The following is a 12,247-nucleotide window of genomic DNA, read 5'->3' on the forward strand; positions in this document are numbered from 1 at the left end:
TAAATGTTACAATCTGCCGTTGAAAAATAACTTGAAAATGCTCCTACTTCATTTTAAATTTCACCAACTGCTTTTTAAAAAATAATCCCAAATGTTTCCACTTCGTTTGAAATTTCACCAACCACTATTAAAAATATTTCAAAAATGATCCAAATTTATTTAAAAGTACACCAATTCTACACCAATTTTTTTTTTTTTTTTTTTTTTTTTTATAAAGAATGGTTCCCACTTTATTTTAAATTGTGGTTAATGATTATTGGTATTTTGAAAAGAAACCATAAATTTCCCACTTTTTTAAAATTTTGGATGGTTTACTAAATTGATAACTGCTCTTAAGAAAGAATTCGTACATTTTCTAATTATTTTTAATGTTGATATTACTTACGTTCATCTTTATTTATTTATTTATTTTTCCCTTCATAGTTAAAGAATTATGTATGTTATTTTGTTTACTTGGTTAAATGAAGAAGAAAGAAAGAAAGGAGATTGAAAGAAATAAGAAAAGAAAAAAATAAACTGTTGTCTGTCACTTTCAATTTTGTAATGCTTATTGTTAAACAAAACTTTCTTTTTAATAAATTGAAGGGGGGAATAATAAACTAAAGGGGGAGGGAGGGTAGGAGTGAAAACTTTAGCTTTTAAAAAGAACTACATTACAAAAATAGATTCATTTGATCAAATGGATTCGCGACTTAAACATCCTTTTACTGGCGTAATCACTGGTCCAACTGGAAGCGGGAAAACACAGTTTGTAAAGGGTCTTATTCTAGCTGAGGGAAATACACTGATTGAACCTGCTATTGATAATATTATTTGGTGTTACGGGGAATATCAAGATGCTTACGACCATCTGGCTAGTCTGGTCCCTCGGATACGATTTGTGGAGGGCTACCCCGATGATCTATTGGAGTCCCTGGACCGAAGTCAAAGAAACCTGGTTGTGATAGACGATCTCATGTCCGAAAGCGGGAACAATGTTAAGGTCACTGAACTATTTACCAAGGGTAGTCATCACAGAAACCTATCCGTTTTTCTCATACTACAGAATTTATTTTACAAGGGGAAGGAAATGCGAACCATTAGTTTGAACGCTCATTACATGGTTCTGTTTAAAAACCCGAGAGACGCTTCGCAAATTACACATTTAGCGCGCCAAATGTACCCCACTAAGTCCAAGTATATGATGGAGGCCTACCGCGATGCGACATCCGCCCCCTACGGCTATCTCTTCGTAGATTTAAAGCCAGAAACCCCCGAAATTGTACGTCTCAGAACCAGAATTTTTTCCCGGCGAATATCCCATCGTTTACACTCCAAAGGTATAAAGGATTGTGTTTAGAACGGACGGCAATCATTTGAAGATGTCGAGGCGTGTGCATCACAACGCTCCCTACCTGCATGTGCTGGCTAAGGGAAGCGACAAGCAACGACAGGGTGTGATACAAGGAGCCAACAAGGAACTGATACATTGTTTGTGCGAGTGCGCCCTCAACGTTCTCAACGGTAATATTTCCCTCACACCATCCCAGAAGAAAAAGTTAATCAAATACAAGCGTCAAATGCGAGTTCTCAGCAATAAGAAACTCAGCGTTCAAAAGAAAAAGAAAGTATTACGTCAGAAAGGAGGTTTTCTCGGTGCTTTACTCACTCCAATATTGGGCGCTCTTGGTGGATTATTGTTAAAATAAACATGGAGCACACCAAGAAAATGGTTCTGGTACCTCAGGAAACGTTGACAAAACTTCAATCGACCAGACGATTGGAACAAACACCGACCACGCGCGTGGTACACAGTTTAGATGGTGAGATAAGAGAGCTACTGGAAAGGAAAAACCTTTCAGACGAGGATAAAATTAAACTGTACCACCAGACGCTGCACAGATACATTAACTTAAATAAACAAAGAATGGCACCGCTGACTATGACTTTAGAAACCAAGAAGACGGATGATCAACCACCCAAACTGGAGCCGATGCCGCACGGTCCACCGAAGTTGGAGCGTGAACTTAGCTTTGGTGATTCCTCTAAACTAAAAGTACACTTGAAGGAAGAACCAGAGGAAGAAGAGTCTTTTCACCTACCCCGATTGTTTGCCGAAGCGTCCCATCTGAAAACTACACCCAAAGCGAGGAAAAGAAAACAATGGCGAGTACAAGCACACCGCGTTCGAAACCCAAATGGACTCCCTATTAATACGCACACACTACCCCGACTTAATCATTTGAGACTACCTCATCATGGAGTGCTGTCCACCGAAACCGGGTTGTGGATTTAAACAACTCGCGAAAAAATTCGTTGTTGGTGCATCTGCTGTCGCAGTAGTGTCATTATACAAAACACAGATTTAAGTGATGGCGCAGAACGAAACGTACCTGAAACGAGTGTACTACAACCCCCAACATCCGGCCGGTTTTGGTGGTGTGGAAGCTGTCTACCGTGCTGCCCAAAAAGACGGCGTCGACACCAACCGGAGTCAAATTAGAACCTGGTTAAGTCAGCAACCGACTTAGGCGAGCCCTCAAATTAGAATCCCTCCCCAGACCGTTCGGGGTTGAGCCCGCCCAGTATGTTGAAGGGATTGGGACCTTGCATGGAACCGATCGGCCTGGATTAACTCCACCAGGCTTCAGCACCATGGCTCTGGCTCATCACAAAGGAACCAATTTGCCACGCGCTAATCCTCCAGTAGGCAACAATGACCGTGATGAGATTCATAGAAGTTGCCGCTGGAATCCCAGCGGGCCGAATAATCCTCCAACAATGGCCAGACTTCAATTTATGTTGCCTATTGTGAAACCCTGAGTCACCAGTTTGGACCGATTGGGGCGTCACGCTTCAGTGACCGGGCGGCTTCTGGCTTCGTACCGATTGGGGTGAAAGAAATTAGCATACCGGACCCGGTACCCGAACGGTCTGTTATCTGATGGCTCGCCTTACACACTACACAAACCCATACGCAGGCATTTTCAACGGAACAGAGTCATCGTGGGTGGTATTGACCAGCAGTGGCAGGCGGATCTGGTGGACATGAGATCACTCAGTCGGTTTAATGGAAACTACAAATATTTGTTGACGTGTATCGATATATTGTCGAAATACACCTGGGCAATTCCAATCAAGAATAAGACCGGTTCTTCGCTTATTGACGGCTTCAAGACAATCTTGAAAAGCGGACGGAAACCCACAGTTCTACAGACCGATAAAGGCACCGAGTTCACCAATCATCCATTCCAGTCATTTCTCGAAAAAAATAAAATTGGTTTCTTCACGACTCAGAATGAAACAAAAGCCAGCGTGGTGGAGAGATTCAACAGAACGCTCAAGACAAAAATGTACAAATATTTCACGGCCACAAACAGCCACGTGTACATAAAAGCTTTGCCGAAATTAATGACGGCGTACAATCACGCTTACCACCGAAGCATAAAGACCACCCCGGCCTCGGTAAATAGCGACAATGCCGAAACTGTATGGAGAAACCTGTACGACGAGAACAGTAACGCGGACAAACCCATTTCTTACAAGTTCAATGTTGGGGACACAGTGCGCATCAGTATGGCTGCACGACCATTTAGGAAAGGTTACCTTCCAAACTGGACCACTGAACTATTCACCGTTAGTGCTCGTATTCCGCGCAATCCTCCCGTGTACAAGTTGAAAGATTACGATTCCGAGGAGTTGGACGGGACATTCTACGAACACGAAATACAACCAGCGGTTCAATTGGGCGACCTGTACCAAGTGGAAAAAGTACTCCAGACGCGGAAAAGGCGGGGAAAATTGGAGTATTTTGTCAAGTGGTTGGGCTACCCAGGCAAGTTTAACAGTTGGGTGACAAGTCTGCGCAAGTTATAAAACGTCCGTGACGCGAGTATTTACCTACACAGTTAAAGCTAAGCTTCGTCATGGCGGACTCGTTTTACGTCACGCTCCCTAGCAACAGTTCTATGGATACTCACCCTAACAACACCTTGAGTCATTTTTTTGTAAATTTACCCTCACCCCTGTCTTTTGAGGGAGACTGGGAAGTGGCATTGGCCGAAGTAACTTACCCTCACCGTTGGTTGAACGTGACCGAAGGTAACCTGGTGGCGTGCTCGGGTGGAGAAACAGATTCCAGATTTCACTTTCATCGCGTACCGGAGGGGTACTACCCAACACCTGAAGAACTATTCGACAGCTTTGAACCTCCCATCGAGCACGACGGACAAGTCCGATTCAAGTACAACAAATTCATTCAAAAAGTCATCATAAAGACAAACGACAGCGTGGTGCTTAAATTACTGGGTCGTCTAGCGAACCTACTCGGTTTTGACGATGGTGCAACTGTGTCGGGTATCAAAAAGAGTACGAGGGTGGTGGACCTGCAGCCATTCTATGCGTTATTTATCTACTCTAATATTGTGGAGTACCACACCGTAGGAGACACGCGGGCCCCCTTATTACGCATCGTGAATGTGGACGGGAAGTATGGAGAAACCGTTACAAAAATCTACGACAGTCCTCATTACATGCCCCTGAAGCACAAGTTTTTGGACATGATCGAAATCAATATAAGGGACGGGACGGGTGAACTTATTCCATTTGTTACCGGGAGAGTCATCGTGAAACTTCACTTTCGAAAGAAGCGCTCGTCCTACTTCTATTAATCATCATGAAGAGTCATTACCTACCCAATAGTAAACACTACGAAGATTATTATGTTGGCCAGGTGGGGCGCGGTCTCCCCGTGTTCACTGGTCTGAGAAGTCAGAGAGGGTATGGACTTGGAGGGATTTTAAGCGGACTTTTCCGGTCGGCCATGCCTCTGATCAAACAAGGCGCTAAAACGTTGGGTCGCGAAGCGCTTCGTACCGGTGTAGGAATCGCGCAGGATGCGATGGAGGGAAAAAGTATCAAATCATCTGCCAAAAACCGACTTCGACACGCTGGACGTAATCTGGCCCACTCGGCTCTTCGAGGCGTGGATGCCCGACTCTCACGAGGTCCACGACGTGGTATAAAAAGGAAAGCAAACGGCAGACGCGCCACTTCCTCTTCTAGCAGGAGAGTGAAAAGATCACAAGACATATTTGATTAAGCGTTTTGCAAGCTAACCCACAGTCAGTCATTATGTCGTTGTTACACAATAACTCGTGCGAATGCACTAAATCTGAACTTGATATTTTTCTTTACCACCAACACAAACGAGCATAGAACGTGGTCAGTGGCAGGAATTTCACCCGATTTCTACCATTTCTGATGGAGGACCGATAGAATTTTTCGTACCGGGATCCGGAGAAGAATACATGGATCTCAACCAAACCCAGTTGTACGTCAGAGCGAAAATCACCAAAGCGGACGGCTCCAACCTGACAGACGCCGACCACGTGGGTCCCGTCAACTTACTTCTACAGTCCCTATTCAGCCAGATTGATGTGAGTCTGAACGAACGTCTGATCTCCCCCTCCACACCTACCTACCCCTATCGCGCCATAATCGAAACACTGCTCAGCTACGGCAGCGATGCTCAAATCTCTCAGCTGACTGCCGCTTTGTTCTATAAAGACACCGCCGGCAAAATGGACAGCGCAAACCCTACAGCGGCAGACGATGCGGTCAACCATGGGCTGAAGAAGAGATACCAGTTTACAAAGGGAAGCAGCGAGGTGGACATGATCGGCCCGATTCACAGCGACATTTTCTTTCAAGACAATCACATGCTGAATGGCGTGGACTTGAAATTGAAACTGATTCGCAGCAGCAACGCGTTCTGTCTCATGGCCGCTGGGGAAACCCCACCTACAAAGTGGTCATCCTAAACGCGTCCGTTTTTGTCAGGAAAGTCAAAGTCAGTTCGGGCGTTATGCTGGGATACATGAAAGCTCTGGAGAAAGGCACCGCCAAATACCCCATCAAACGCAATCTGTGCAAGATGGTGTCTGTGCCCCGCGGTAATCTAACCCTCACGCAGGACCACGTGTTTCTGGGTCAACTTCCAAACCGTATCGTAGTTGGATGTGTGACCAACGAAGCATTTAACGGACGGTATGGGAAAAACCCCTTTAATTTCCAACACATGAATATCAACTTTTTGACAGTTCACTTGGACGGGGAACAAATTCCCTATTCACCTCTGAAACCGAAATTTAAAGAACCGGGTAAGAATTACATCAGAGCCTACCAGACCCTCTTCTCCGGTGCGGATAAAATGTACCAAGACGAAGGCGTCGCCATCACTCGTGACGACTATCCCGCGGGGTACGCACTGTTTGCGTTTGATCTGAGCCCCAACCTATCTGTGGGAGGACACTTCAATCTCGTGAGGCGTGGCAACCTGAGACTGGACGTCCACTTTGCCAATCCACTGGAGGCAACCATCAACGTCATCATCTACGCCGAGTTCAACAACATCATAGAAATTGACCAGGTTTTACCAAGCATTACTTCAGAGGCGTTTTTGCCTGCGATCAGCTGCCTAAGCACTACGTGCCCCGACCGAGCGCCCTCATTTTTAATACGGACCCATCCACGAAACCCGGTCAGCACTGGGTGGCCATTTACATCACGCGGGATGGGGAGGGAGAGTATTTCGATTCCTACGGACAACCGATGAATATACCCGGGTCAAGAAATTCCTCAAGAAAAATGTGACGTGTACCCGCTACAACCACCAACCCCTGCAGGGACCACTGTCAGCCGTGTGTGGACAATACTCCATCTTTTTCCTGTTACAGCGTTGTCGGGGACTCACCATGTACAAAATCACGCTCCTGTTTTCTTCAGATAAACGAGACAATGACATACTCGTTAACGATTTTATACGAAAACATTTTCCTCGCGTAAATACATCGGTGTATGACGAACAGTTTCTTGTAAGGCAAATAGCCAGAGCTTTGTTAGAGAACTAGACTTCTACTAATGTTCATTATTATTACTGTTGGTATTACTATTATTATGTCCCGTTTGGTTTTGAAGCCTTCAAAATTTCTATTTTGAAGTCGTGTACTTGGTGACGGCCTTGGTGCCTTCGCTGACTGCATGCTTAGCAAGCTCCCCGGGAAGAAGTAGGCGTACTGCTGTCTGCACTTCACGGCTTGTGATGGTGGACTTCTTGTTGTAGAGAGCGAGGCGAGAAGATTCGCTGGCGATGCGCTCAAACACGTCGTTGACAAAGCTGTTCATGATGCTCATTGCCTTGCTCGAGATTCCGGTGTCGGGGTGCACCTGTTTCATCACTTTGTAGATGTAGATGCCGTAGCTCTCCTTGCGACGCCGGTGCCTCTTTTTGTTGGCGCTAACCGGACCCTTAGTATTTCCGGCCTTCTTCTGACCTTTTCCGCTAACTTTGGGAGCCATATTGGAGGACTTGGAATGTATCGGATCGTGAGATCGAATGAAAGACCAGCACGTCTTGGCCGGCTTTTATTGTGCACAGCTTGGATTCTGACCACCCATGCATCGTCCACTTTCCCGCCAGTGACCGCTTACCCATGCGTGAAGAAAGCGGTATGCGTGCATAGTTATACAATGCACGCACGGCACGACCCCCCCCCTCCCCGGCAAGGGTATTTTTAGCCTTTTTCTCAGACTGACACGTGTATAAGTGTCCTTCTTAAATATTATTGTCTACTGAATTTCTGGGAAATAATAAAGTCATCTCCAGCGGAGGGCGAATTAATATGTCGTAGTGCACCAATACTTCTTTAAATGTTGTTTCCCCCTTATGCACCATCCATTTATAATGAATCATACAATGTAACGCAAAACCGACGAAAATAAGAGAACGAGTACCTGTAATTGTCAAAACAGATAGGAAATATATATCATTATTACCATGCCCATAACAATTCAATTTTGCCTGGAACACGTTTCGGATGAGGCATACGTATAGAACCCAAAAAGTGGAATGTATTTGGACAGAATATCAACAATAATAATTCGGAAAAAAAATCAACGGCCCTTTATTCTTTATTTGAAGGAAAACTCAGGGATTGGACTTAATCTCTCTTTGAAGAAGTAGTGGCTCTGAAAAGAGCCGTTAGTTTTATTTCTTTTTGCGCACACAACGTGCTCAAGCTCGTTCACCCCGAATTCGGCGGGCCAACTGGATGTCCTTGGGCATGATGGTGACCCTCTTGGCGTGAATGGCGCACAGGTTGGTGTCTTCGAAGAGGCCGACGAGGTAAGCTTCGCTCGCTTCTTGCAATGCCATGACGGCAGAACTCTGGAATCGCAGTTCAGTTTTGAAATCCTGTGCAATTTCACGCACAAGTCTCTGGAATGGCAGCTTTCGGATCAGCAGTTCGGTGCTCTTCTGGTAGCGGCGAATCTCACGGAGGGCGACGGTTCTCGGTCGGTACCGATGGGGTTTCTTGACACCGCCAGTCGCCGGTGCGCTCTTGCGGGCCGCCTTGGTGGCCAACTGCTTCCTGGGGGCTTTCCCCCGGTGCTCTTTCTTGCCGTCTGCTTGGTGCGCGCCATGGTCAAGGGTATGGTTTGATGAACGGTGATCACAACTGAGTGCAGATTGAGCGAACGGACCCCGCCTCTTAAGGCCGGCGCATAGCATCCTAGGTTGGAAGCCTAACAATGGGCTATCTTCCGATTGGGTGCTTCGGGGGCCAAGCGGAGACGCTTCAGTGATCACGATTTCCGTACGTTGAAAAAGTATAGACGTTAAATTTCAATCGAAAATGCTGCTTTTCCGAGCCAATAGTATTATGAGCCCTCGGCAACAGAATCCATTTGGGATCGTTGAGACTACAATATTTCTCCCACCCCTACTTGGGATTAATTGAACCCCAATAAACACCCCCTCCCCCACCCCTAAAAGAAAAGTGACAAACATACGGATTTCCCTGGCTGCTGTTTATGTTTGTTTTGTAATAAAGACAATAATCACACACACCCATTCGCGAACAAAATGTCACGGATCCCTCTATACGTTCCCCGCTATATCCTGAGACGAGCACCCAGTAATTATTACTTAATCGACTTTGACAAAAAAATGGAGACCAGACATGTTTTACAGTGGAAATAGGGAGGGGAAAAGCAACTCTAAGAACACACATGACAAGGACAAGTGAAATCGAGTAAAATCAAGATTCAATCTCTTTTTTGAAATAGTGGTGGCTCTGAAAAGAGCCGTTCGGTTTGATTTTTGGATATGGTGTCTAGCCGCCGAAGCCGTACAGCGTGCGTCCCTGTCTCTTCAGCGCATACACCACGTCCATTGCAGTGACAGTCTTCCTCTTGGCGTGCAAGATACGCTTGACTCCTCCGCGGCGGGCCAGCCGACGAATGGCTGGTTTAGTGATTCCTGGATGTTATCTCGGAGAACCTTGCGGTGTCGCTTGGCACCCCCTTTGCCTAGTCCCTTTCCTCCTTTGCCACGGCCAGACATGTTTGTGTCTCCTCAGTCGGTTGTAGATGATTCAATGGCCATCCCAGCCCCGGCGAGGCAACTTATAGGACATGCGCGGACGCGATATGAGCATGCGAAGCCATCAACTGTTACGGCGCCCTCTGGCGACCAATCGTGGCAGGAGCACTCATCCTGGGAAACAAACAAATCAGAAGCAAAACAAGGGGGAAAAGGGATAACAAATAAGAAAAGGAAGAAGATGCCTAGAAACATATTGCAACGAGACTCAAACAATACATTTATAACCAGACACAGAGGGGTCGTGGCCAAGCCTTTTTTTTTTTTTTTTTTTTTTTTTTTTACACCTTGAACGGAAATCAATGAAAACGCCAACATCATAATTTAACAAGACTTTACACACTTACTAATATTTACCGTAATTCAATGTGAAAGCCCTGTCACCAAAACGTCAAAAGAAAACGAACCTTTAACGACGGGGCACCGTAGTCAGAACCTGTTTTTGTATTAATTGATGTTCCCCGAAGGGAGTGGGCCGAATCCCGGATGTACTGCTATACCGGGCCAACCCGTGGCCGGGACGAGGCAAGCCTCTATTCCACGGCCCAAATCCAAAAATCAGTTTAATATACTGGCTGTTCAATGAACAGCGTTTCAGATATTAAGCTGAAAAGAACAGATACTAATTTTTCATTTTAGGATCCCCCTAAAGAAGATCCCAGGGTAGGGTAGTCCCACTACACCTTAGTACGTGAGGCTACGAGCCTCCCTACCCTTTTAACCTAATATTTAAACCAACAGACACTTGACAAAGACAAGACATGCAGTCAGTGTAGCCACGCTACCCACGCATTACCATGGTAGGGTACGACCCTAACTGGCTGACAGGAAAAATAAACAAAAAGAAAACTATACCATGGAACTTCCGGACGCAACAACGCTCATACGAGCAAACATACAATAAAAAGGACCTAAAGGGTCCTAACCAACAGAGCGAAAACGCTCACAGGTCCGACATTAGGATCCGAAACGGTCCTAAGACAACAAAAGCCAGCACAAAGCTAAGCTTAGTAAAAAAAGGCCTTAAGGGCCCCAAAACCAGGAGCAATAAAGACTCCCACAAAAAGGGGACCTAAAGGGTCCCAAAAAACAAGGAGCAAAAGGCTCCCTCAAAAAAGACCTAAAGGGTCCAAAAAGCAGGGAGTAACAGCTCCCACACAAAGGACCTAAAGGGCCCGAGATAAACAAGGAGGAAAAAAAAATCTCCCACATGAAAAAAGGTTGCAATAATGCAACAACAAATTTAGAACTTGAGGACAAGATGGTCGTCAATGACGACACATACCGCTCCCCGCACGCACCAGATGGTGCGGAACTTGGCCCGGTCCAGCCGGACAAAGTCCAAATGTAAGCGGTTCTTGACCGCAGCCTTGACACGGTGAAGCACGTGGTCAGCATCCGGCCGTGAGCCATCATACAATGTCTCACAGCGCGAACACCAAACCAACCACTTCACCGTGCTAATCAAATACCAGACCAGAAGAGAGTCTGGCCTGGTCTCAAGCCCTGACCCATACAAAACGCAGGAACGGGTCAGGGAAAAATAACGGGCCAGGGCTTTGCAACCAATGTGCTCGACCCAGGCCCACAAAATGTAAACGAAAGGGCAGTCCCAAAAAACGTGGCTAAGTGACTCGGGAGCGGCACAGCCGACCCGAGGACACTTGCCATCACCAATGCCCCAATGGCCTAAACGTTGGGAGGTTTTTAAGGCCCCCCATGCTACCCTCCAATTCAAGTCCCGCAAGCGGTTACTCAAATTGGAGGAGTGACAAAGTTTAAAAACATGCTTAAAATCAATCCCATTAATTGCCGGATGCTGGGTAGGCTCCCGGCTCGACAACAGGTCGTAAAGTTGCCGGACCCTTACGGGCCCCCAGTCGATGTCCGGCGTAATGGTAGAAATAAGCAAGACCAGCTTGCAAAATTGACGGTAAAACCCAGTGGGTTGGAGGGCGTGTGGGGTATCATTCCTCCAGATGTTACGGGGGAGAACCCCAAGGAGTGACGAGGCCGCCCAGTACAGAGAAAAAAATCTCCAAGGAGGACCATCGTCACTCAACAAAACCCTAAACCCACTGGCAAAGAAAGCGTCACATTTGTGACGAATATTGGTGACCCCAAGGCCACCATTAGCTAAAGTCTGGACAAGGACTGACCTTTTTACAAGTTCAGTCTTGCCAGACCAAATAAACGAAAAAATGGCCCGGTTAATAACCCTCTCTACCGAAACCGGCAGAGGATAAACCGGGGCCAAGAAAAACAACGGAGTTAAAATCAAGGTGTTGACCAGCAACACCTTGCCTAAAAGAGAGAGCATTCTCCCTTTCCACATGTCCAAAGTGGACTGCAGATTGGGGATCCGCTCTCTCCAATTCATAGGGCCCATGTCCCCACCGCCCACCCAGACACCGTTGATTTTAATCGGGTCTCTGGTCCACTGGATAGGGACCTCGTCGGGAAGGCTGTCGGGCCATGAGCCAAAAATCAAGCCTTTGGACTTGGCGAAGTTAAGGCGAGACCCGCTCGCACGAGAAAATGCATCAATGATGCCAAACAACCGCCTCACCGATCTGAAATCCCGAACTATGCAGGTAGTGTCGTCTGCGTACTGCAGAACCCTGCATTCGAGACCACTGGCCCCGGGGATTTTCAGACCGGTGAGACGGCAATCTCTAACAATAGTTTGAGCAAAAGGCTCAATAAAAAGCACATACAAAAGAGGGGAGAGGGGGCAACCCTGCCTCACTCCCCTCGTGACTAAAAAGGGATCCGACAAAGATCCATTGATAAAAATGGCACTGGATATGTCTGTATATAGCA

General features: G+C 46.5%; 1 non-coding gene across 1 annotated transcript; it reads right to left on the reverse strand.

The window, feature by feature from the left end:
* Positions 1 to 9,889: 9,889 nt before the first annotated feature.
* Positions 9,890 to 10,081, reverse strand: LOC119733580. The gene has a single exon (XR_005271920.1). It is a non-coding gene; the product is annotated as a U2 spliceosomal RNA (small nuclear RNA).
* Between the last annotated feature and the right edge of the window lie 2,166 nt (positions 10,082 to 12,247).

This window comes from Patiria miniata, unplaced genomic scaffold (assembly GCF_015706575.1).
Source record: "Patiria miniata isolate m_02_andy unplaced genomic scaffold, ASM1570657v1 HiC_scaffold_25, whole genome shotgun sequence".
NCBI lineage: Eukaryota > Metazoa > Echinodermata > Asteroidea > Valvatida > Asterinidae > Patiria > Patiria miniata.